The 12,555-nt window shown below is 31.3% G+C and overlaps 1 non-coding gene across 1 annotated transcript; it reads right to left on the reverse strand.

Moving 5' to 3' along the window:
* Positions 1-9,178: 9,178 nt before the first annotated feature.
* On the reverse strand, positions 9,179-9,250 carry Smp_tRNA_02141_Pseudo_TTG.1.1. The gene has a single exon. It is a non-coding gene (tRNA).
* Positions 9,251-12,555: the final 3,305 nt, after the last annotated feature.

Consider the following 12,555-nt stretch of genomic DNA (forward strand, 5'->3'; position numbering starts at 1 on the left):
GAAAGAAGAAAGATGGACAGGGTGGGAGATAGTGAGTTTAATGTATTATGTGGAGTCTCTGGATGGGGAGTCAAATTAATAGATCTCTATAGAGAAATGAAGTAATTTTTTATTAATGAATGATGTTAAATGAGAAGGAAAGACTAATAATAGGAAAAAGTTTAGTCAGGGGAAAAAAGTTTCAACTTTAAAAAGAAGAGGCAGTCAATAAAAAGCAAGAAAGACGCGATATTTTGGGAAATATTTTGTATCTATTTGAAATTCAATTAACTCATGATTTCAACTATGAAAATTTTTCTTTTGTCTGGATAATATCTTTTAACAGTGCTTCTATACATTGTTTACAAAAATAATCACTTGTATTAATTTGGTAACTTCTCCCAATGTTTATTTGATATGATTGTACTGAAACACAGTTTAACTGGTTATTTAAAACAAGACATTAGCATACATTTTCCGTAATTTATGATATACAGTAAGAATAACAATAGCTGTTTTTTGCGTGTGCGTATCCGATGCCGTATAACAATAATGTGTAGGACTTTTTACTTGGTCCAATGGATATTATAAATTGGCTAAGGCTGACATTTGACTACCAGCATTATGTTACTTGCGTCGTTCAAAGGAACTATAAATTTATTAGAATTACGGCTTATGTTTTTTTGTCATAACTACTACCATCAGAATAAGTTTAAAAATAGGTGAAATACTTCAGGAAGTCTTTGTGTTTGTTAAACATACATTATGTAGGAAGTGAATAAAATGTGAAACAGTACAGGAACCAGCTTAGTATGGAGAAATGCCTAAACAAAAGGTTAAGCTGAATTAATTTTATAGAGTTAGGAAAGTTTCTTTGATGAAATTGGAATGAAAATGTGATGTTTTGGTTATAGGAAAGAAGAAGATTGTGCGTGTATTCTATGAGTATCTGTAAGAAGTTTAAAGGTTCTAATATTTCGGTAATGCAACTATATCCTAATCAGATTTTAAAACGATCTTACTAAACTTTCTAGATTACTTTAAATATTTAAATAATTCAGCAAAAAAGCTTTAAGATTATTAGTTTTAAATGCTACATTTAGAGAGGCTACATGAAGATAGTTGAATATAAGGTAAAATAATCCGGCTTAAAAAAATTACAAATCAGAAATCTATTTACAACAAAAACATTGGCAATTCACAATCTAACGCCTGATACGTAATCTTAAAAAAATTCTACAAGCCACCATTTGATTTTGGTCTCAATAATAAAAATAAATGTTTCCTAATTTTAGAAATTATCGCCTTTTTATCATTTTGTTATTTACCTTTCTGTAACCATGTTCAGGTGGACAATTACCTTCCTTCTGTGTATTTCACATTCACTTTGTTGTTTGATATTACCCATGGGACCACTACGTAATTGAATTTAATCTGAGGACACTTACGATGGTGGTGTACTGACAGATAAGTATTATGCATCGGGAATTAAAGTTGAATTCTTACGAACTAAAGAGGAAAAAAGAAAGCAGAAAGCAATCGAAATAATAACAGTAATGAAAGGACAATGAAGTTTGTAAGAGGCAACTCAAAGAAGATAGGCAGATAGTGTATTTAATATGTTGTTTTGATGTTTCAAAAATACAATGTGTGATTTTCTGTAGTACAGTAAGTTGGTTTACCGTGCCCAAGTCTTCGATCTTTACACAATCACTTTCCAAGCGAAGCAATATCTTTCTATTTTACCATGGACTGATATGTTTATTATTTATTTATTTATTTAAACACAAATATTGGTACAAGGAAGCACCAGATACATATGCGCCATACAAATCTCATTCGATTTTCTTGACGGCTGTGATACTGCCCGGGTGCCCAGATCGAAGCAGGTGGTTTTCTTAAGGAGACACACCCGGAGTCTTCGACCTAAAGGTCAAATCCACAAGGCACTGGGGCAACATCAGGAGATGCAGTCCCATGGTAGTCGTTGACCAACAATAGGTTCATACGCCATTTCTTCCCTCAGGATACTGGAGTCCATGTGCACCATTGATTTGGAATCAGGGTTTTCCAACTCCCCTAGGTGGACACGGAGGGTCCACCAACCTGGTTAAAGCTCCAGACTTTCGCTTTTCGTTCTTTCAATTTCTTAAACAACACCTCCGTCACAAGAAGGCAGCGAGTAGGACTTCCTTGGCAGTGGCTGTATACGCGTGGCCATGTGAGAGCATTTGGAGAGAGAGAGCGGACTCTCCCCACTCTCGGTCGTACCAGGGCATTGTAGTTTACTAGAGACGAGGGTTTTGTGATCAGTAGCTGGTTGCTACAGTCAATACCTAGTATTTAAATTGCATTGATCTAGCCGGTAGTGTAAGAGTTGTAGAATTTGTCGTAAACTGAGATACATAATGTTTTAGATCGGTTCGACATCTTACCATAAAAAATGGTTTACAATGATAAATCGCTTAGAGTAGTTGCCAACGAAAGGTTTATTGGGGATTTAGTTAATAGTACAGAATTCCAGTGACATACGAACTAGATTATGGGATTATATTACCAAAAAAATCTACTAGTTATTCAGATTATTACAGTTTTATTGTCTGATTTGTAGATTTTCACTGTGCAAAACTTTCGGGTCAATTTTTATGGATAGTATCTGTGAAAGTGTTTTAGTTTTCATTCAGAGAGAACTGAGTAGTTATATAGATTACACACAGGTGTCATAGTATCAATCATGTGCGTTTGAGTTGGTCATAGATATAAGTATAAATATCTATTCATACACAAGCTAATCATTAATATCTGGAATATTCGGTAGTTATTTATAGACACTAATCACAGTGAAATTTGCTTGTTCTTGTTGGGCAGATTACTTTGACTGCCCAAAGCATTTTCATTCTCTCAGTATTCTACTGACTAGCTATAAAAAAAAACAACCAACTAAATAACGCAATGGAATTCTTGACATATCCATCAATTCGGATTAAATGAATTAGCTTTGAAGCATAATGTGAGCAAGAAGGTCATGCAAAAAAACTACAAATATTAATACAATATCTCATTAGTAAACTGGCTTAGCAGACTGAAATCAATAATTGACATCATAATAATCAATGTTCAGTCATTTATTAAACTAGATAGTTAAACTAAAATGACAAATGTAGATAGAGATTTAAGGGAATAATATTTAAAATAAGACACTCATCTGTTTTGAAAATTATTTTGTATCAAATTTACTTAGTATTGTTTGTTTGAATCTTCCCATTGATGTTTAGGACTGCGATTGATCAGTCTCTTAATGGCCATATGTGCATACTGTGCGTATTGCCTCAATATAGACTTAATTCACAAGCATTGTAAGCAAAGATGGATAGTGGCTAGCAGTGGAATCCAGGATGCGTGTTTCGTTCCATTTGGGACTTGTCAGCTGGATGTACCTGCATCTCAGAGTTGATGTTCACTCTGGGACTCGAACCCAGTATCGTTCGCTTCAAACGCCATCGCGTTATCCACTTACCTACTGGGTCCTGATAGCCACTTGCTTGTGCAATGGGGTGAAGTTTAAATTCACTTAGTATTGCTTGAATATTTTCATCTTTGCTTATAATGCTTGTGAATTAAGGCTATATCGAGGCAATACGCACAGTATGCACATATGTCTAATAAGAGACTGATCAATTGCAGTCCTAAACATCAATGGGAAAATTCAAACAAACAAGTGAAAAAAACTATCAATTTATGTGAACAATCAGATGTTCATAGTTAGTGTTTGGAATAATTTAGCTATAATTTTCTTTCATGAAGTAATGAGTAGCATTGTAGTATGGTCTACTTATATCCATATAAGTAGTATATGGTAGTGGTCAGACATAGAATGTATTTTGGCAGAAGACCGATAAGGAAAGTACTAAAATGAAGCGCAATCGGTAGGAAAATGCATGAACAATGAAATTAGAGAAGATGAACTGATATTTACAGAAGAAACAGTGGAGATTGAGACAATTGGTTGTTATTTTGTAAATTAACTGTTTGCTGCATGGTTATCAGTATTTAGTGAGAAAGTCTGTAATTTGTGTTTAAATCCGATTGTCCCCAGTCGTGTTCTCGTTCACTACATTATTATCTAAGATTTATAAGTTAGTTTAAACTTCGTCACACTTGCTTATATGTTACTTATATAAATCAGAAAAAGGTGAAGAATATCCATCAATTACTCGATAAATATCAACTTAAACGTTTAAATCTCACCTATAATTGTTTGTGAATAAAATAAATAAAGCACATGATTTTAATTTATTTATTTTCAAAGGGTTTTATCAAGGAGTATTATCACTTTAGTCAGTGTACATATGGAGAGTAAATAAATCTAGGTATATGGGAAAGAAACCTAAAATGTAAAGAAGATATATGTCGGTTATTTGTGACTACATTGTGTCACTATGACTACGTGAAAACATATGACGTTGTATTTGTTTTTTTTTCACATATTTATGACCACTATCAATACGTGAAGGTAGGATTTAGTCTGTTAAATGCAGGAAAAAGATATAGACATCCAGTTGGCTTGAGTATCTTTATGCAAATCAAACCACAGAAATAAAAAAATAAACATAGTATATTATGTATAAATATGAAACAGTTAGATCGTCTAAGAGATAGATTGAGAGAATGGAATGACAAATAGGTAATCTTTGTGGCAAATTAATTTTGTTTAATGAAACACTTTGACTGATAAACTACATCGTTACTAACCAAGCAGATGGACTATAAATATAGCTGACATATGAAATGAAAGTTTAGTAAAACTAATTTGCATAACTTGAAAGTGGATATCATCAAGCTGAGCACACTTATCTATTATAATTAGCTAAGTCGCAAAATAGTTTGAGACTAGAAATAACAAAAACTAAAAGAAATTTGATATGGATTTTGTTGTACAGATAGGCTTTTACTGCTTTCATAAAACTAACATAGAGATTACTTGTAATATCCTTGTTTTTTCAAGTGTATTTGTATTGGTATACTCTTCTTTGAATTTGTGATTTGTATGAAATGAAAAACATATAAATAACATAGATGCGCAAAGAAAAAAGGACTTGAAACATTACACCGGTTCTGTTACGATTAATATTTTTAATTAATTAGTAGTTTAGATATGAATTGGATAACACAAATAAAAAAGTATCATTTCATAAATTGTGAGTCAAATTATAAACAACGTCATCGTAAACTGAATCCCTCTCAAATAAAAAAGAACAGATTCTCATTCAGCAGATTAGTAGTTTTGCAATGTATTATATTTCATCATAACTATATTTATTATTACCAAGGGTTTGTATTCTTCCGTTATTAATATATATATGTGATGGGGTTTTGGTCAGGCTCTGTTGACGTATATGTATCTCATGAGTATTCTTCGATACTGCTTTCAGTTACAAGTATTATATTATGCGATGCTTTGGAAAAAGGTCCAAAACGACTTTACCAAAAATAAAGCAATAATGTGAACTAAACAATAAAATGAACTAATTCGTATCTGGACTATGAGAATTATTTGAAATATGGGCATGAATATTTTATATAAGATGACTAAGGACCAAACACCCAACATACATCTTTTTGCTTTATTGTAGTTTACTAATTTTTTATTATATCCTATTTTACTCTATGTTTTCATTTATCTCTTTTAATCGTTATATTTAATTTTCTTTCTTTGATAAATTGATCAATGTCTTTCGATCTTGCACTCATTATTCTTCATACTTTCATGCTGATATAAATCAAAACTGAAACCTGTTTGTCTTAGTATTTCTCAAGTATTCTATTATTTTTGGTAACATTATTACACGAATTCTAAGACTAGCCGGTTTTTTAACGACAAAATTTTATGGAATGGTACAATTCATCTCGATGCTTTACAGGTATCATATTTATTTAAATATCTGTTATTTAGTTAACTTTATTTGTAGTGAACGAGAGCATAAGTGGGGACAATCGAATATATTTGAATACAAAGTCACATATTATTTTAATAAAATCTGAGACCCATACAGAAAAATTTTCATTTGCAAAATGTTAATCAATTGTTTCAAAGTTGACTGTTCCTTTTGAGAAATTTCAATCAATCATCCAAGATTTATTTGTTCTTTCGTTTTCATACCAATCATTCTTTGTTCTCGTTCTCTTCTCTTCGATCTTCTTAACCTTCTGCCTCCAGGCATTTCACTATCGATTGATAATACATACTACTTATATCTGTCGATATCAATAGCACACACCACATATTCACTTATAGAAATACAGGATGAGAAATAAATATATTTGGAAAATATTTTATTTAACCTATTTCGTTTTCTTAAACTTAATCGTTGTTTGTATTATTATGAGGTCTAATGACAGTTTTCGTGATATATGACATTTTGTTTGTACAGTAAGAATGATAAAGAAATAGAGAGGACAATTCAATGATTACAAGAGAAAATCTTACGGATTATTCTGGACAAAAATGGAATTGAGGTGAATTACGGTTAATATCAGCAAAGCATAGTGCACGTCATATTGTGATTAAGGTTTTTGGTTAGAGATATAATAATTATCTACGTCCTATAATTAATTATCATTATAGTTTTACTGTAACTTACTAACCACTCAACCAACATTTTGAAATCCTATTTTTCCATTAATATTGCTATCAGTTTACCATCTGTAATTCACAATTTTTCCGCAATAGAATAAAATACAGTTTGTTTAAACATTCTCAGCAGCTCAGTTTTCCACAAAATCTGTACATGAACAATATATCAAAATATTTTTCTAGGTATATCCCTTGGAGAATGAGGTTAACACTGATGTATTGTAACTAATTTACCCCAATAAGATTGGCAATTTTAAATAATCAATATTTTGTGATGCGGTCCTAACGATCATCTTGAGAATCAAATCTATCAAAACTATTTAAACCAAACAGTTAAACTCAAGCTGTAGTGATGTATTCACTATTCTGACAAGGTAGGATAATATTCATTGTTCAAAAAATCCGCTGCGATGACTGATTAATTTATTGCTTCTCCTTAGATCGGAAAATCGTTCACTACTTTATCCCTTATCTGTTGACCAGTACAACAAAATATATTACATCGTACATGTTTAAGTAGAAACGATACCTCTCGTAGGTTTATAAGTAGCTCAAGTACTTATCACTAACTGACTATTGTTAAAATGTGTTTCATCGACGACAGTTATTGAACTACAGTGTGTTGGGTTATAATCAATTCATGTTGTTCATCACTAACTAACAGCTGTACTATAGTATTTATTTATTCTCTTTATTAATAAATGATAAAATTAAATACATATATTGGTGTTGTTTGTGGAGATTTTTAGTAATTTTTATATACAGTTGAAATCATGAATCAATTGAAGCTAGACCAACATGGAAAACCTGGAAGCACTGGACGGCCGTTTTGTCCTATTGTGGGACTCCTCAGCAGTGCACATCCACGATTGGCGGATTGGTTGAAGCTAGACATTTACACCGTTGGATGCCGGCCATCTCAATGGTCTATCGGTTAAGTGCTCGCGCGCGAGACTGATAGGTCCTGTGTTCGAATCTCGTGAGGTGGGATCGTGGGTGCTCACTGCTGAGGAGTCCCACAATAGGACAAAACGGCCGTCCAGTGCTTCCAGGTTTTCCATGTTGGTCTAGCTTCAATTGACTCATGATTTGAACTTTATGTAAACAATACATATATGTTGATAACATTTATGTTATGCACACATGTTATGAAAGGGTTGTTTTATTAAGCCAAATATGTTTATACCTGAAATTTGACATAAACTATACAGTTAGTTGAATTAATGTATAAATACTAGTTTAATTTGAATGAAAGATAAATTCTAATTTGTAAATTGTATAAATAGCTAGTTAGCATAAATGAGTAAAACTAATAGATCTATATGTAAAAAATAATCATATTTAAAGTGTTTTGAACCATGAATAAAAAGTGTCACGGTTTTATAAACTTTCAAATGATTCGCTTTTTTTAAATTGTTATATTTAATAGATTGTATTTGTATTCTGAATGGGAAATGGTTTGTCAGTTAAAATAGAAAAGGGTTTCTTGTTTTAATTGTTCACTTACTAATTAACTAATTATTCATTATGATTATGGTTATCTTTTAATATATAAAGTATATGGATACATAATTTATATTTATGCTTCAGTCACTGTTATATCCCGTGGAGATTTATGGATGGTAACTTTTGAGGACTATTTATAGACCAATGTAATATGTATATTTCCTATTGTATAATTGTTAAGTAACTTAACTATTCATATTCATGTTCCTTTTATTATGATCTTTATTTTGATCTATAGACTATTATCATACGATTTCATTCTTGAGTTATCCCTAGTCCATTAATTACTGTTCCCCACATTCACAGCCACATTTGGCTAAATCTTGTACAAATATTATTTTCTATTTTATTGGTACGATGTGGTCAGTCTGTTTGGTATATAAATCCAGTATGTTTGAAATACAAGGATTCATATTGCAGAGGCTGTTATTGGTGTTCTAGACTTAACTGGCTGGGCTAGGCAGATAGAAGAACTGATAAGTACTCAAAACTACTCATACGGATTTTGTATATCATTGCACTGATCAGTAATTCACTCTTCTCTCATTGGCGGGCATCATCGCGGTTATATATAAACAGGGCACTTTTAGTCTATATAACAGTCACCCTGATAGAAACTGGTTAGTTGATAAGTAAGAGAATTAAAAAACTTACTTAATTCTTAATTAATAGACGGTTGATTATTGAAGACAAAGAGATTTTGAGTTCGATTCTCTAAAGGGGTAGCGGATATTGACTATTCAAGAGTCATTCATTAGTTAATGTCTGTCTAGGATAAAAAGCTAATTTTAGATATAATTTTATGAAATTATTAGTGATTTGATCCAGTCACGAATATACACGAATTTGGATATTTCCTATCACTGTTTATGAGGTGCAGTTTCTTTATTTTAGAGTGAGACATCTCAGAAATACAGTTCTCTCGCTATGGGAGTGGATTTATAACCTTTTGAATAAATTATAAGCAAAGGTGGATAGTGGCTAGCAGTGGAATCCAGGACACACGTTTCCTCCTATTAGGGACTCGTCAGCTGGATGCACCTGAATCTCAGAGTTGATGTTCACTCTGGGACTCGAACCCAGTACCGTCTGCTTCAAATGCCATCGCGTTATCCACTTAGCTAGTCAGTCCTGATAGTCACCTTCTTGTGCAATGGGGTGAAGTTTAAATTCACTTAGTATTACTTGTTTGAATTTTCCCATTGTTATTTAGGACTGCAATTGGTAAGTCTCTTATTGTCCATATGTGCATACTATGCGTATTGCCTCGATAAAGCCTTGATTCGCAGGCATTCTAGGCAAAGATGGATAGCGGCTAGCAGTGGACTCCAGGATGCGCGTTTCGTCCTACTTAGGACTTGTCAGCTGGATAAATGCCTAAGGTTTTGAAACTCTAAATTTAACACAGAATACAGTAGCAAATCTGTTACTAATATTTCTGACCTTAAGTAAGCATTTCGAATATTAAACACCATACAATGATTTAACTTGATATCCTATTAGGTAGAAATTACTTTCAAGTTGAATTAACATATTTTCTGAGAACTAGTTTATAGTTATGAGAATGATACCTTGTTTAAATTATTGAGTATTGTTTAGTCATTCTATATTTTGATATTTAATCTTGTAGGGGTCATTTGAGTAGAAAAAACCAACTTAAACATAAGAGAATGAAAAAAACTTTTTTTAAGGTAGAAATTTCCCCAAATAAGTTATTCAAATCTTCAATATTTCAACTTCAGATGTCTTATAAATATACATGTATTATCCCGGTATATATATATATATATATATATATATATATATATATTGAAAAGCAACATAATCTTACTAAAGAAATAATTTAGGTCATTTGAACTTAGTCATTTCTGATTGTTTTCATTTTTGTGAACTCTAAAGAATTTGAAAATATAGGTCAGTTGATCGGTTGTTGTTTTTTTTCTTATGTTGTAAACATAAATACTCACTCATTCAATGGGATATTTATTTCTAGTTAGTTATTATTATTTTTTTCATTATCAGTAAATAATAAAATAATAAATGAAACCTTTTATTATTTCCAATACTTTGGTAACATTTTTATTCATTGAAGTTAATTGTTCTATTGTGTATTATCAAAAAATTAGGTGATCTATATTAGGTCCGGAATGCTTTGTAGCCTCTTGTTTATCATCGACCTTATTGTATAATGAAAAAAATAAATAAATAAAGATATGTGAGCAATAAAATTATGTGTTTTGACATTGTTAAGTCTATGAGTCTTTTGAAGTTAATTCAAATCCACCGTTAAGTGACTAATATAGTGAGGGTATTTCTATTAGTTGTGCGTAAATATTCGATCAAATGAATAATCTGAAATGAAATTGTCGTGTTGTTATCTGAATGAATTAATTTCAATTTTAAAATGTGTCATACCTTGTTGCCGAGTGGATGCCCAGTTAATGTATGAACGTGATAAGACTGCTAATCAGAGAGCAGCGAATTATCGATCGGAGCAGTGACACACGAAAACCATACGAGCAGTCTAGAGTACGTATCGGTCCTGCTTTTTGCCTAGTCCAGCCAGTCAAGTCCAGAACACCATTAACAGTCTCTGCAATATGAATCATTATATTTCAAACATACTCAGTTTATATACCAAACAAACTGACCACAACGTACCAATAAAATAGAAAATAACATTTGTACAAGATTTAGTCAAATGTGGCTGTGAATAGGAGGAGCAATAATTAATAGACTGGGTATAACTCAGGAATGGTAAATCGTACACTAATAGTCCAAGGGTTAAAATAAAGCACACAATGAAATGAACATGAATATGAGTAGTTTAATTATTTAACAAATATACGATAAACATTTTATGCATAATATTAGTCCATAAATGGATCCCAAAGTTACCATTCACTATTGTTATCGGGGCATAACAAAATGATCAAAGTTTAAAATATGGCATAATAGTGATATAAAGGTTTTAGCCTCGTCATGAAGTCCGAAGGTTTTTGGTTTGATCCAAACAAATATTTCTCAAAACATTGGATACCACTGTAAGAGAGGAAAGCCATATGTTCGTTATAAACGTAAGTAAACGTAAACTATCTTAATTTTCAGATATCAATTGCACTTCACTGCTAGTCAAAGAATGAAAGGATTTATTTACAAATGAGTAAGAATAAATACTTATCATAATTATAAATCGATCTGTCATTTAGTTAGCTTATTAATAAAAAATTTTTAGTTGTCCGTTTTTATGATGAATAATGTAACAGCCACAGAGTCACTGAAAACCAAAGAGTATTTGGGAGTTGTTTAATACTAGTTTAGGACTCATTAGTTGTGCTGAGAGATTGAATCCAAGAAGTTCAACTGTCATGGATGACCACTGACTTGGAACTCATTAGCTGAATTATTAACATTAAATATCAACAGTGATATCTTTATCACTGTCTATAAGGTTGAACTCCATCAGTCATGAATTTTTACCAGGGATTCGAGAAATGGAACACTAGTGAAAAGTAAATATTATTTAGATGGGTAATTCATGAAGACTGATTCTGTATGAAAACAGTCTTACTCGTACCTTAAAATTCCTTGCTAACCACTTAACTGAAATGATTTACTAGCTAAATAAAGTGAACCTTGTTTCAAATATATTTTTCTGATTTTATTTCACATAAAAAATGGGTGATGATAGATACTTCTTTTTATGAATTTTTTAATAAGTCAATATTGTAGTGAACGAGAACATAAACGGGGCCAATCGAATGTATTTGAAAACACAAATCACAGAACGTCTTAGTAAAATCTTAGACCCATACAGAAAATATTTCATTTGCAAAATGTCAACCAATTGTCTCAGACTTCATTGTTGTTTTGTTTCCATACTAATCATTCTTTGTTCTCGTTCTCTTCATTTCGACCTTCTTAATCTTCTGCCTTCAGGCATTTCATTTTCAATTGATAATACATACTACTTATATCTGTCAACACCAATAGCAAACACCATAATATATTTCACTAACATATTTTGCCTTTCTTTTAATATGGTTCCCGAAAGTTACATATGTATAAAATAGCAAATCACTCAAAAATATTTTCCGTTATCTTCCTTTTTGATTTCATTTAACATGTGAGATTTTGATTTTATTTACTTGGCATGAACATTTTAAATGTCAGAATAGATCGATCATGTTTTTCTCCTACTCTAATTTATCTTTAGCATGTTGTTAATTTTTTTTTAAAAAAATTTTATCTTAAAATTAAAAAAAAATAAGTGGGATGATAAAACTTTTTCTAAACAAAAAAACATTCCTTTATATATTGACTCAATCGATTTGAGTTTCTTTTTTCATTGTTATTATCATTTTAAATGAATTTTTTTGTTTTACAGAACTTTTTTATAATTTAAAAATAAAAGAAAAATTTTGAATTAAAAAAAA

The sequence above is a fragment of the Schistosoma mansoni genome, chromosome 1, assembly GCF_000237925.1.
Source record: "Schistosoma mansoni strain Puerto Rico chromosome 1, complete genome".
Taxonomy (NCBI): domain Eukaryota; kingdom Metazoa; phylum Platyhelminthes; class Trematoda; order Strigeidida; family Schistosomatidae; genus Schistosoma; species Schistosoma mansoni.